The 13,313-nt window shown below is 34.5% G+C and overlaps 1 long non-coding RNA gene across 1 annotated transcript in view; it reads right to left on the minus strand.

Moving 5' to 3' along the window:
- LOC140141957 (uncharacterized) overlaps window positions 1–13,313 on the minus strand; it is a 245,066-nt gene that overhangs the window by 18,785 nt on the left and 212,968 nt on the right. Inside the window, exon 2 of the long non-coding RNA XR_011857492.1 lies at window positions 2,351–2,515. This is a non-coding gene — a long non-coding RNA (uncharacterized lncRNA). The remainder of the gene's footprint in view (window positions 1–2,350; window positions 2,516–13,313) is intronic.

The following is a 13,313-nucleotide window of genomic DNA, read 5'->3' on the forward strand; positions in this document are numbered from 1 at the left end:
TAATAAAAGGGTAAAATTCGATAAAATTGCAAAAGCCCATTGACCATGTTGACCACTGTATAAAAAAATTGTTTGATGTCAAACTTAAGAAAAGTGGGTCACTCTGATACGCTAAATAGTTTTTGAGACATAATGAACATACATTCGGAGTGCCAGCCATCATGATTTTCGGCATGCGCTTGAAGGGGATAAGAGCTACACTTTAATATATGTGTAAAATGCACAAAATTAATGTGTTATCATTACGATAATGTTCGACGACTTGATTATAATCATGCTCATTGTACGTAAAACAGCGCAAACTTAAACGATAATCCCCGCATTATGCATGTAATTCAACGTTAATGTTCATAGCCACATTAACGCTTTTGAAGAAGAAGAACAACCGTATCGGTACACCTTGCTTCTTCTTTATGATTCGCTTCTTTGAGTATTTATCACGAATCTAATAATTCCAGAGATTTACCACGTAACAATGAGCCCATTTTGTTTGGAACTTGAAATGTGATGGGTTTAGTTTTTTTTAATCACACGGAAATTCGTACCAATTACATGTAAAATTACTACTTTCATTGGTGTGTAATTTGCTAAAAGTGTGTGGGTTTTGGTTTTTTTTTTGGTGTTGTTTTTTCAATGCAAGAGATATGTATATTCAAGATACTTTCGAAAGGTTGTTTACCACCCCAATTAAACAGTACTTACACTGGTTAACCAAAATAGGTTTTAAAGAAAAATAATAATTATCTAATACGACATGTATATATTTATGAAATAATATTAAATGTATTCATTATTTTATTTTTAATAAAATCATATAATGATTATTTATTATTATAATTATTATGTCAATGAACTTTTGCATGAGGTCAAATTTTTAAAATCCACTGATTGTGTCAAAATACTAATTTATCCTCTTGATGAAAGGATTCCAAATGTATAGTTTTCTTTTATGTACCATGTCCGCTTTTTTGAATTCTGATAAAATAGCAATAGCCCATCAATCACTGTATAAAAACATCATTGCTTGCCGTCAAACTTGATCAAATGGCTGATTCTGATATTCTAAAAAGTTTTTTGAGACCTAATAAACATACCTTCGGAAAGCCATCATGATACATCATGATTTTCGGCATGCACGCTTGAAAGAGTTAAAGCTACACTTTAGAATATGTGTAGAATGCACAAATGTATCTGGCTCTTAAATGCTGCAAATTTCATGAAACATTTCATGGGAAAGTTCTACGTGGGTTGTATTGACCACCATCATCTACACACGCTGTTCCTTTCTAGTCTGATATCAGTGTCAATTTTGTCATATGTGGCATGATCAAGCAAAATCAGTCTGAAGTCGAGCATATTCAAATTTCATGTTTTTACATGATCGTATAAAGCATCTGAAGAGCTACATTTTGCAGAAAACTCCATTGGAATTGAACATTTAGTTCCAAAGATATAAACAGTGTTTCCAAAAGAGCATCATTGTCTTTGTTTGGATATCTGAAAATCAATATATTAAACTTATGACTGATTTTGCTTGATCACATCACATATTGTGTCAATTAATAATCATGTTAAATATTCAGATTACGCCTCCACAATTATTATAACGTTACAATAATGTTACAATATTTGATACTGCATGTATAACCCTGCTCATTGTACGTAAAGCAACGCAAACTTAAACGATAATCTCCGCATTACGTTAAAGTTCATAGCCACCTTAACGCTTTTGAATAAGAAGAACAATCGTAACGGTACTCCTTGCTTCTTCTTTATGATTCGCTTCTTTGAGTATTTATCACGAATCTAATAATTCCAGAGATTTACCGCTTAACAATGAACACATTGTGTTTGAAACTAGAGATGTGATGGGTTTAGTTTTTAGTTCACACGGAAATTCGTCCCTATTAAAATTAGTACTTTCATTGTCATTGGGATGTAATTTGCTAAAATCTCTTATTTCAGCAAAATAATATTTTTTTTTGTTGGTGGTGGTGTTTTTTTTTCAATGCAAGAGATATGTATATTTAAGACACTTTCGAAATGTCGTTTACCACTCCAATAAATAGTACTTAGTACTTACAGTGACAATCCTAAAAGCTTTTTAAAGAACAATAATTGACTAATATGGCATGTATCCATGAACGTATTTCAAATGTATTCATCATTTTGATTTAATAACATCATTTTGAGTTTGAATAATCAATCGCATTCAACTGGGACTTACAGAATTACTATCAAACATGCGAATGTTATATTCATGAAAACCGGATTGTTTCAAAACTCGCTTATACAATGTGTGCCAATTTGATTCTGTCGAGATGTTATATATTTTAGAGAACTATCTTACCTCATTTGTTGAACAAAAGATCTTTTCCCCCACCGTTGATCACCACTCACTCCTTTCCTGCAGTTTATTGGAGCAGGCGGACATACGGCATTTCCTATCCTTGCTACACAGGCAAGACACACAAGTAGTAAGAGAAAATATCCCCAAAGTCTTGTAGAAAACATTCTGTAAGTGTCAAATGAAAGAAACAAGAGAATATTGTATATCGCTATTGTGGTTGTTCTATAGGTATATTAAATATAAAATTATTGGCAATAACAGTTTCATCAGCAGATGCTCCAGGTTGGTAAAACTACGCTGAGCCTCATGTTTAACTTGTTCACAAAATGCGTTTCTCCTATTCCATGTGCCGATTAAAGTATGTACCCACGCATTGGTGATCAAAGTTTAATATATCCTTTTCTGCTACAATCCGGGTACTAAGTTATAAAGGCAGAGGTATATTAATTAGCTGTATGAACAAACAATTTTTTTGAATTTGCTACATATGTTGCGACATAAACTTGTCATGTGCGTTGTTCCAGACCATTGAATATTACCTTATTGCTTTCTCAACGGAGGTAAGGTTATTGGAGGCATATTACACGTGTGGTTGAAAAGGCGTGTGACGTATTATAAGAACTGTCCAATCGAACGTGGAAAGCGTCTTAACTAGGTGACATTATTGCAGTATTGATATGTGTGCTGTGTAGCACGTCACTATGAATGATATTTAACGTTCACATTTAATACAGTTGCAAACAGTAATAATATATCAATTAAAGTAATTCTGAACGGTGACGATCAGTTACGACTATTATTAAGGTAATGGGTTCATGATTGGAATGTGCTCAACACAATAAGTATGCGTTACGTAATTTGATAATTGATTTGAGTGATGTTGTCTTAATCCAAGCTACACATTAGGACACTAATTTCTAAATTATTATTATCGTCGTCAAAACAAAACAAGCAACAAGACAATAACTTTCGCTTATGTCATCAGTCGGTAATGGAAAATTAATGAACACAGATGGTATACTAGTATATCATGAAGTAATCAGATTCGGCAGATTTGGTTTGAGATAATGTTATATATATATATATATATACATAGATTACTCTTACAATTGGTCATATTTTTAAATTGTTGGATTCATTGAAAAAAAACACCTGCTGTGTTTCTCAAAATTGCATTATTAGCAGTTATTAACTATTATCTAAAGTATCCATGACAGATTAAGTCACTGCTTTAAAGGTACACATGGAGTAAAAAACGTTTGGTGTCAAGTTTGCGATTACGGCATTTTGCCGAGTAGAACCCAAGGATAAACCTTGCACTGCCCCCTGTTGACACAACAATACAATACAAAAAGCTTAAATGTCCTTGACCCGATTGACAAGATTTTGCTATCAGAAGAAAGCTCATATTTGTCTCATTACACCAGTGAAATTTAACGCCCGGGACATTTTTTCGTTGACATGGTGTGAACGAAAAACGTGCTGGGGCAATACATCTCAACATTTGGAATAGAAAACATATTGATTTTATAATAATGGTAGGCCTTTATCGAAGATATATACATGGATATTCGGACCACGCCTCTTGAATCGTGTTAGCTAGGGACCGTTTATCGTTAACTGTTATTCGTCACTATCTCGCGTTTATAACGAATTATGTTTTTTATCTTTAGAGCTACATGAACGCATTAATATATATATTAAGGGGTTACTACACCCATTGCATCTTTTTTTGAGTTGGTTTGAGATGTGTGTTTTTTTGTTTGTTTTTTTGCATTTTGTGAAGAAATGAAAAAAAAATTGGACAAAGTGGTATGCAAAAAGAAGGGCCAAATCTTGGCATCGGTATCAATGTAGCTTATATACTGTTAAAGGTAGAAGCCAAACTACCTTTAAAAGCATGTAAGCGAAAATTTGCATACCACTTTGTCCAATTTGTTTTCTGATTTCTACACAAAATACAAAAAAAGCGCAAAAAAACCCGCAATGGGCGTAGTACCCCTTAAAGGAAGGTGGGCGAATTTTACAATATCTTATTTGCATCTTATGATCTTATCTTACCCCTACACATCACCCATACCGGTATTCCAATCCCTTTTGAGAGAAAAAATGTGTGCTTGAATGCCTATATAATCATGTGTAAATAATACGTGAGATAATTTACTTTCAAGACAAATTTGCTCATAAAATCCAAACAATCCAGCCAACAAATTTGCCCTGATATATACCAAAAATCTTCATTATGATGGAGAACAATGAGTATACGAGGATGATGGCGGAAGCACTGAGGCACAACCCCCCCCCCCCCTCCCCCATCGATTTCAACATTTATACACTCCAAAACATGTATACCCCTCCCCAACGACCCACTCTGACACGGTATCATCTTTATTTACAAAATGCATTCTCTAAGTCATTCTCAAAGCGCATTCCGTTGAATTCGTAATAACACTTTTGAGTGCTTTCGAGTATTTCAAAAAGGAACCATTCCAATATTGTATTCTGTTTTCCCCAGCAGTGATCCTTTACACTAACCAATGACGCTATATTCCAATAACGTCATGGTAAAAATTGTTAAGCTAGAAGCAGTATGCAAGGAACGAAACTTCGAGATAAAAATACAGATTAGGATGTTGAAATTAAGAAACAAAACCCCGCAAGTTATAACTGATTAGATTTGAAATAAAAAAATAAAAGGATTTACAACCCAGCTGTAGCATATTTCAATGGAACTTTTATCCCCTTGTTTAGAACCGCTTATGACAAGTCTATCAAAATGCGATTTTGACGTATTCTAATTAATACAGAGGTTTGATGAACAGACGTTTGTATAGAATTTGGGATTAAAAGAAAATTTATTCATGAAATTTAACACAATGCACAAACTGAAATGTAGAAATTCAGGTAGAAAATGTGGGAGAGGAAGTCAAAACGGATAATGATGTCATTGAAACTAAGATCCGTAAGATATTTTCTCCCCTTTCCGCGTTAATGAACTTAATGCCTATATAATCATGTGTAAATAATACGTGAGATAATTTACTTTCAAGACAAATTTGCTCATAAAATCCAAACAATCCAGCCAACAAATTTGCCCTGATATATACCAAAAATCTTCATTATGATGGAGAACAATGAGTATACGAGGATGATGGCGGAAGCACTGAGGCACAACACCCCCCCTCCCCCATCGATTTCAACATTTATACACTCCAAAACATGTATACCCCTCCCCAACGACCCACTCTGACACGGTATCATCTTTATTTACAAAATGCATTCTCTAAGTCATTCTCAAAGCGCATTCCGTTGAATTCGTAATAACACTTTTGAGTGCTTTCGAGTATTTCAAAAAGGAACCATTCCAATATTGTATTCTGTTTTCCCCAGCAGTGATCCTTTACACTAACCAATGACGCTATATTCCAATAACGTCATGGTAAAAATTGTTAAGCTAGAAGCAGTATGCAAGGAACGAAACTTCGAGATAAAAATACAGATTAGGATGTTGAAATTAAGAAACAAAACCCGCAAGTTATAACTGATTAGATTTGAAATAAAAAATAAAAGGATTTACAACCCAGCTGTAGCATATTTCAATGGAACTTTTATCCCCTTGTTTAGAACCGCTTATGACAAGTCTATCAAAATGCGATTTTGACGTATTCTAATTAATACAGAGGTTTGATGAACAGACGTTTGTATAGAATTTGGGATTAAAAGAAAATTTATTCATGAAATTTAACACAATGCACAAACTGAAATGTAGAAATTCAGGTAGAAAATGTGGGAGAGGAAGTCAAAACGGATAATGATGTCATTGAAACTAAGATCCGTAAGATATTTTCTCCCCTTTCCGCGTTAATGAACTTAGCAAAAATACCTGACATCAGTATCACATTGTATTAATAAAAGACTAATTCTCATATAGAAGTCATTTGCGTCTTTAACAATAATTTCGACATCATCAGCCTAATAATAATTCTATAATGTTTAGTACCTGTTACATTCTATCCACAATAACACCGGAAACAGTTTACAGACGCAATATGCTATCAGTGTCGGCTTTTAGTTCCTATCATTGGGTCTTAATTGACATTTAATAAAAACATACGCTCCAAGGGTAGGCGCAGAAAAATACTGCTTATTAACACTTAATTAAAACTACGCTCAAACTATCGCCTCGTATTTAAAGAGAAATCGTTTTTATTAAGATCCCTATAGTTGTATTCAAAATTGTATATTTAAATTGAACAAAAACTCGCAAGAGATGGTGTCTATTCATTATTTTTCTATTTTTCAGGATGCTTTGGGACTTTGAGTAGTGAGAAATATGCCGTTTTGTTAACTTAATCAGAAATGCTGTAATATAAAATATTTTGTTCCCTTCTATTATATTGTTTTGTACAGTGAATGCCGTATACGCTACATTGAAGTTTTCACGAATATGTAGTTTTATATCTCGTTAAAACGATTTTGGTATGTGCAAATAGTTTCTAAGAATTTTACCTAGGTACGTTATCCCTTAGGATCCTCTGGAGACTGTCAACTTTACTCGCATTCCAATTTGTATAATTGCAAGGTCTAAACAATATAAGAAGCCTAAGTATTATTCTGTGCTTTATTTGACATATCACTGTCATATCTCTTATACTTAAAAACTATCATGAACTCACTTTTCAATGGTTTCTATATAAAGTCTGCACAAAAAGTAACTCAGCTGTTATAAATACGCCTATAGATTCAGAACTAATAATTATTGTTTTCACAATATTTCAACATGATTTATTTACGCGCATTTTGATACCCCATTTGTCCAATTTTGTTCAATATTGACAATACAGCAGTGTTTTGAAAGACAAATACCCCCAATTTAAACGTTGCAGTTATTTGTATTGATTTGAAGTAAGCGCGAAGATAATGGCGGGCTTTACGTGTTTACAGTGCTGGGATTATAACCATTGATCGCTGTAAACTGCAACTTTTAAATTCGGGTATTTTTCTGTAAAAGCACTACTGTGTTGTTAATATTGAACGATATTTGACGAATGGGGTATCAAAATGCGTGTAAATAAATCATCCTTCTCGCTATGTTGAAATATTGTGAAAACAATTATTAGTTCTGAATCTATAGGCGTATTTATAACAGCTGAGTTACTTTTTGTGCAGACTTTAGGCTACATGTAAAGGACATCACTAATTTAAATTTCAGTATCCGTTGAATTGTGGGTTATCCCAGTTCCTTGTGTATTCTCCTTAACAAAATCCATACTTCTCTATGGTAGACATGACCTTCTTCTTCACCACAGGGGGTGTAATTTCAAATGAAATCATTATTTAGGTAATCCCATTTCCAATACATACTCTGTGTGTGATTAAGATTAAGGTATCGCCTTTCATAGTGGATGTATGGAATAGAACATATTAGTGGATATCATAAAAAACAGGCTTTTTCGCATTTCGTTCTTAAAATAGCAAACATCTGGCATCCACTTTATTAATAATTTGTAATGTTTCGCTTGTGCCAATACTTCAGTTTTGACCTGGTTTCAAGGGTAATTTAAGTGCGGAATTTTTTATTGCATTTCCGATGAAATCAAATATTTTATGAACTCGTGCGGTACATTACAAATGAACCGCAATCAAAGTTACATCCTTGTCTTTTGCTTGGAAATTCACGATTTTGACTATATATAAAACAAGCAGTTTGCTTTTATCGGATGACGCAAAAGACTCAAATATGTGATTCGTTATATTGCTTCATGAAAACATGCTATTGATAGATTGATCGATCGATCGATATCGACTAAAGTAAAATGGTGTCACGTCCTGCTTTTGTCATCGAAGAAGGACATATGCCACGGTTCTTAAATTGTCCACAGAACGCTTTGCAACACATACCTCTTAAGCCCATGTACATTGGTACTGGATCTATTATTGCAGAACCGGGTTGCAGACTCAGTATTCCAGATGTGTATGACTCTTTGATGCAAAGTTACTTCTTTGAAAGATGATATTACTGTCTTTTATATACATGGTTTGAGAAAGTGGCGATTTTCATTTGGTAGCGGCTGACAATAATATTGTTATGGGATATCAACGTTACGGATAATATAAACTGAGCTCAAAAAGAAACTTATAATTTTTTACAACTTGTGAATCACAAGGTCATATCTTAAAATACTGTCAATCAAAATGAACCAAAATTACACACAGGATTACCTTAATACTCTACTCAAAACACATGTCAGTAACCAAGCAGTTGTCCAACTGATACAACAGCAAAATGCACTGTCATGGGACAGCTTCCTGGACTTCCTTCACTTTCACAGCCCAACATTTGGCACCCAGGACAAAAAAGCTGTGAGAATGCACACAAGATCCTTGCACAGATGATAAAACGGTGCTGCTTTCTGCTTTTCATACACTTTTTTCATGAAACAGGGCTGGGCTGTGAATGTGGTCCAGGAAGCTGTCCCATGTCAGTGCATTTTGCTGTTGTGTCAGTTGGATAACTGATTGGTTACTGACATGTGTTAAGAGTAGAGTATTGAAGTAAATTTGTGTGTAATTTTGCTTCAATTTGATGGACAGGATTTCAAGATATGACCTTGTGAATTTTTTTTTCTTTTTGAGCTCAGTTTATATCGCGCGAGGCAACACGTTTGTCAAATGTATTGATAAGTTAGGAATGACTCTTGCAAACATGCATGCTGCAGAAGTAATACGTCATATGTAAAGTGTAATGTAATACGGATGGCCTTTAATTTGAAATCATGCGTTCAAAATAATGACGTGTACTTTGAAGGCAAATTCGTGTAAATCAACCTTTGTAGAAAGGAAATCATTTATAAGATATATGCGGTATTTGTATAATTTGAATAACCTGATAGCTACAGGTGCAGCTCTATTGTTAATATAAGAGTTACACTGCCGAATAACCAGTTTATTGGATCATCCAAGTTGCTTTCATCTAAGTGAATTACACAGCTCTATTTAGGCCGTATACAAACTCCGAGTATTAGACGTATAATATTTTGATGTAACATATGTATCCCAGTGGGCACAACTGACGTTGAAATCATGTTGAAATCAGGTTGAAATTTCGACGTCAAAATCAATTTCGACGTTGAAATCAGGTTGAAATCACGTTGTATTTGCAAATGGACCTCAACCTGATGGACTTCAACCTGATTTCAACCCGATTTCAACCTAGAGGTTAGTTGAAATCAGGTTGAAATTTCAACGTTGTATCAACGTTGAAATTTCAACCCGATTTCAACTAACGTCTAGGTTGAAATCAGGTTGAAATCAGGTTAGGTTGAAACTTCGACGTTGTATCAACGTTGATTCAACGTCGAAATCCTAACCTGTGCCCACTGGGTATAGTACCTTATTTAATCTCGTCCCATTCTATTTCCAGTAATGTTTAAGTTCTAACGAATACTTGATGACGTAAAATCGATAATATGTTACGTATAATATCTGGTAGAAATATATAATCGATCATCGATTTTACGTCGTCAAGCATTTTTTACACCAAATAGTTTACGTCTAATATAAAGTCTGCATACGGCCTTAGTCATAAGCATTGATTTTGTTAATGTTTACTATACCGTATACCTATTCCGCAGAAACAAATAAAATGGTTTCAGTCCTTCTGTTTGGTGATTACAGTTAATGATAAAAAAACAAAACACAATAACACTGCCCAGGATAACCCTAGTATTACCTGTTACATTATCATGATTATGATAGCATTATACTACCAAGTATGTCTTGACTCTTGATTTATACCATGTGTTGACCTGCAAACCCATAAACTTCAACTGTGTTATTCCCAGTCCTTTCAGATGTCAGAAATGTCAAGAAATATAGAACGTGATTAAAAAGTGACGTGCTGAGCTAATCAACACAACCACACCGTATACAATATATATTTTCGCTATGGAAACCTATTCAACTACTTTAATGTTACCTTTGAATATAAAACTTGGCACCTAAAAAAAGAAAGTCCCCACTGACTCTCCGACTGGTCATAAGCGCTATTCCAGGCAGTACAATCATGTGGATAATGTAAATGTGGTGAAAGTAATGATTATATGACATTTTGGAAGCGATTGGAAAAATTACAGCGTCATTCATTGTTCATTATTCATTGTAAAAATGTCATTTGACAACCGACTCGCTATTTCCAGTAACTCTTGATATGTCATATTTTATACAAAGGCGATAAGGAAAGATATAGCGTGTTCCTTATTATGCGCTGTATGGGTGTTGGATACTACCCGTTTTGTTTTGCTAATAGAGGTTATCCGTGTTCTATAAGCTGCATATCCTACCAGCGACTGCAACACCTTGTTTAGGACTTTCAAAAGAAGTACCTGCATGACTGTGCATCCATGACTGTTTCAAAATAGCCCGCCAAAGTCATGCAGGTAAGTCTGAGGTCGTGCATTGAATTGGATTACTACGGGAACCAGCGCCTTTGTTAGAAGCCACACATGAGTAACGTGGATAACCTCTACAGCGTTCCGAAATTTACGTGTATGCATCAGAAACATTCTGTAAAAATAGCGCGACAATGTTCTGCTTTTATACAGACGACCGGGCTTTACAACTTTATATATCCGATAAAAACATCAAAAACGCTGTGAAAAAAAAACTCGACATGAAAATAGTCCCTTTGAATAACGAGCTTCCAAGTTGTCTTGGGCGTCCGGGTCTCCTGTTTCCCTGGGTGGGATTCCAGAAGTAGTGTTCTTGGGATGCTACTCTCATCGATTCTCGGCAGATGACTAAACCGTAAGCGGCGCTTTCTAATGATAGAATTGAGCTTCTGTTTGCTTTGTCATGAAACTTATTAAGTTGTTGGTGATATATTATGTCCGGTTGATGCGGAGAATTGTTTTCTTTTTCTAATTTGGACTCATCTCTTATAGCTTTTAGCGAGAGTTCAACATCCAGATACACATATAAGGGTAAAATGGTATTTGTAATTTCTTACAGCTAGTCCAAAGATTTCCGCTTACTGACAGTTTTCTTTATCGATGCTATTGTTGCAATGACAATGATTTCTGCTGCTTAGCAACGGAGTTGACAGTTGGTTATTCTTTAGTCAAAGACGTGACTCAAGTTGTATTGCCCCTCGTCTCTGTTCATGGTTTTGCCTTGCTTTCAAATGGTGATCGCCTCCTTAATCCATCTCTTATATGTATTACTTTCTTTGCCAACGATCCTAGCCTCCTCCTAATTGATGGCATGGTTGTTTTCTACTTCATGTTCAGTGATGGTCGATTTGTCAACAACCGATTGGGATGCCTTTCTGACGGCTCTAGTTTTTATGCTGTCACCAATTTTCTTTGCCTCAGTTTTGTGCTCTACAAACGTTTACCGAACTTAGTTCCTATCTCCCCGATGTATGCCAAATCACAAATTTTACTTAGGTTTAGGTTTTAATAATTTTGAATAGGTGAAGTCCGTGGAATAATACAATTAGGCTTCATGGCGATGGAGATGTTATAAGATTTTAAAATTCTCGAGATTCTCTCTGAAACTAGCTCCCTTCAAATAAGGAATAACAACAAATCCTTGGTGGAATCGTCTTTCTTTTGTCTTTCTTTCTTAGGCTTGGAACATTGCCAAATTAACATAATCTTAACACTCTAATGAATTCTTTCAAAATAAAATCATGTTAAGTAAAAATGCACTTGAAACTTCTAAAGCTTGTGTTTATATTGATCTTCACTACAATGATTCAAGATGGCATCAGTATAATTAACATAGTGATACATTATAAGGGAGCTTCCAAAAGAGATTTGTTTGTTATGACGCTTCGTGAAATGCTGAGAACAAAATAAGATAAAAAGACGATTGGGATGTCTATAACAAGACTGTGTCATAATTGGAAAACAAATGCCCGACAATACCCACATTCTCTAGAACCACTGGTTAAATATCAGTCGTTTTTAGATTGAAGCTACTTGATAATGCTTGCCTAATTTCCCAAGAACTTTTAAATTCCTTTGTTGTCAGGATGTTCTTTTAACATCAATGACATGTGGCTCATTTTTAGACAAGAAAATCCACCCTCGATTTGTAAATTTAACACACCTCGTATAGGATTACATTCGCCTACGGTACATTGTAACTTCCATGGGTATTTAGTTACGAGTTAGAGGAATTATCTTTTGACATCGTCATCACCGTAGGGATAAAATGTGTTTGCGTATTGTCCTGTTTTATTCAACACAGTTTCCTTATTTTGTACAGTATGTCGTTTGGGGACACTATTAAAGTCCTGCATTAGTGGCCTGTCAATGTATCAAATCCTTGCTAGCTGTGGCCGATTTCTGAGGAGCAAACTTGACACTGCACTAGGAAAATTGCCAAATTAACTTGATTTTGCTATAATAATATTAAAAGTCTAATAAATTCTTGAAAATAAACCAATGTTTAGGTAAAAAGAAAATCAGTACAATTTACAAAGTGATCTGTGCTTTCTATGTATATGTGGCCGCTCAATTATTATTATAAAGAAGAGGTATGGTCTCATATACTTTCCTTATGTGTTGAAATTTAACTGGGCCATGATTACACACCGTAATGATAAGACTTAATATAGCCTACTTTTGATTGATAGAATGTCGCAATAAAAATGGGGCATAATGTATATGGGTCATTTGATATAAAATATAACAATGAAGTCCAATATTGTATGAAGTTATAATGAAAGTCGAAGTACAGTAGTTCATGTTTCTTTAGAGTACGTTTTGGCATACATTTTGAATTGGAAACGCGCTAATACGCTTTTATGAAAATATCGTAGAATTTCAAATAACAATAGGTCCAATCATTAAAATTAAATTGAAAAATGTATGAGTTAGTAGATGAAAATAATGTTTGGTTTCCTACTGTACGTGGGGAATATCCCAAGTACCCTAAGCACAATGCCTATAATGTG

The sequence above is a fragment of the Amphiura filiformis genome, chromosome 20 (genome assembly GCF_039555335.1).
Source record: "Amphiura filiformis chromosome 20, Afil_fr2py, whole genome shotgun sequence".
Lineage (NCBI taxonomy): Eukaryota > Metazoa > Echinodermata > Ophiuroidea > Amphilepidida > Amphiuridae > Amphiura > Amphiura filiformis.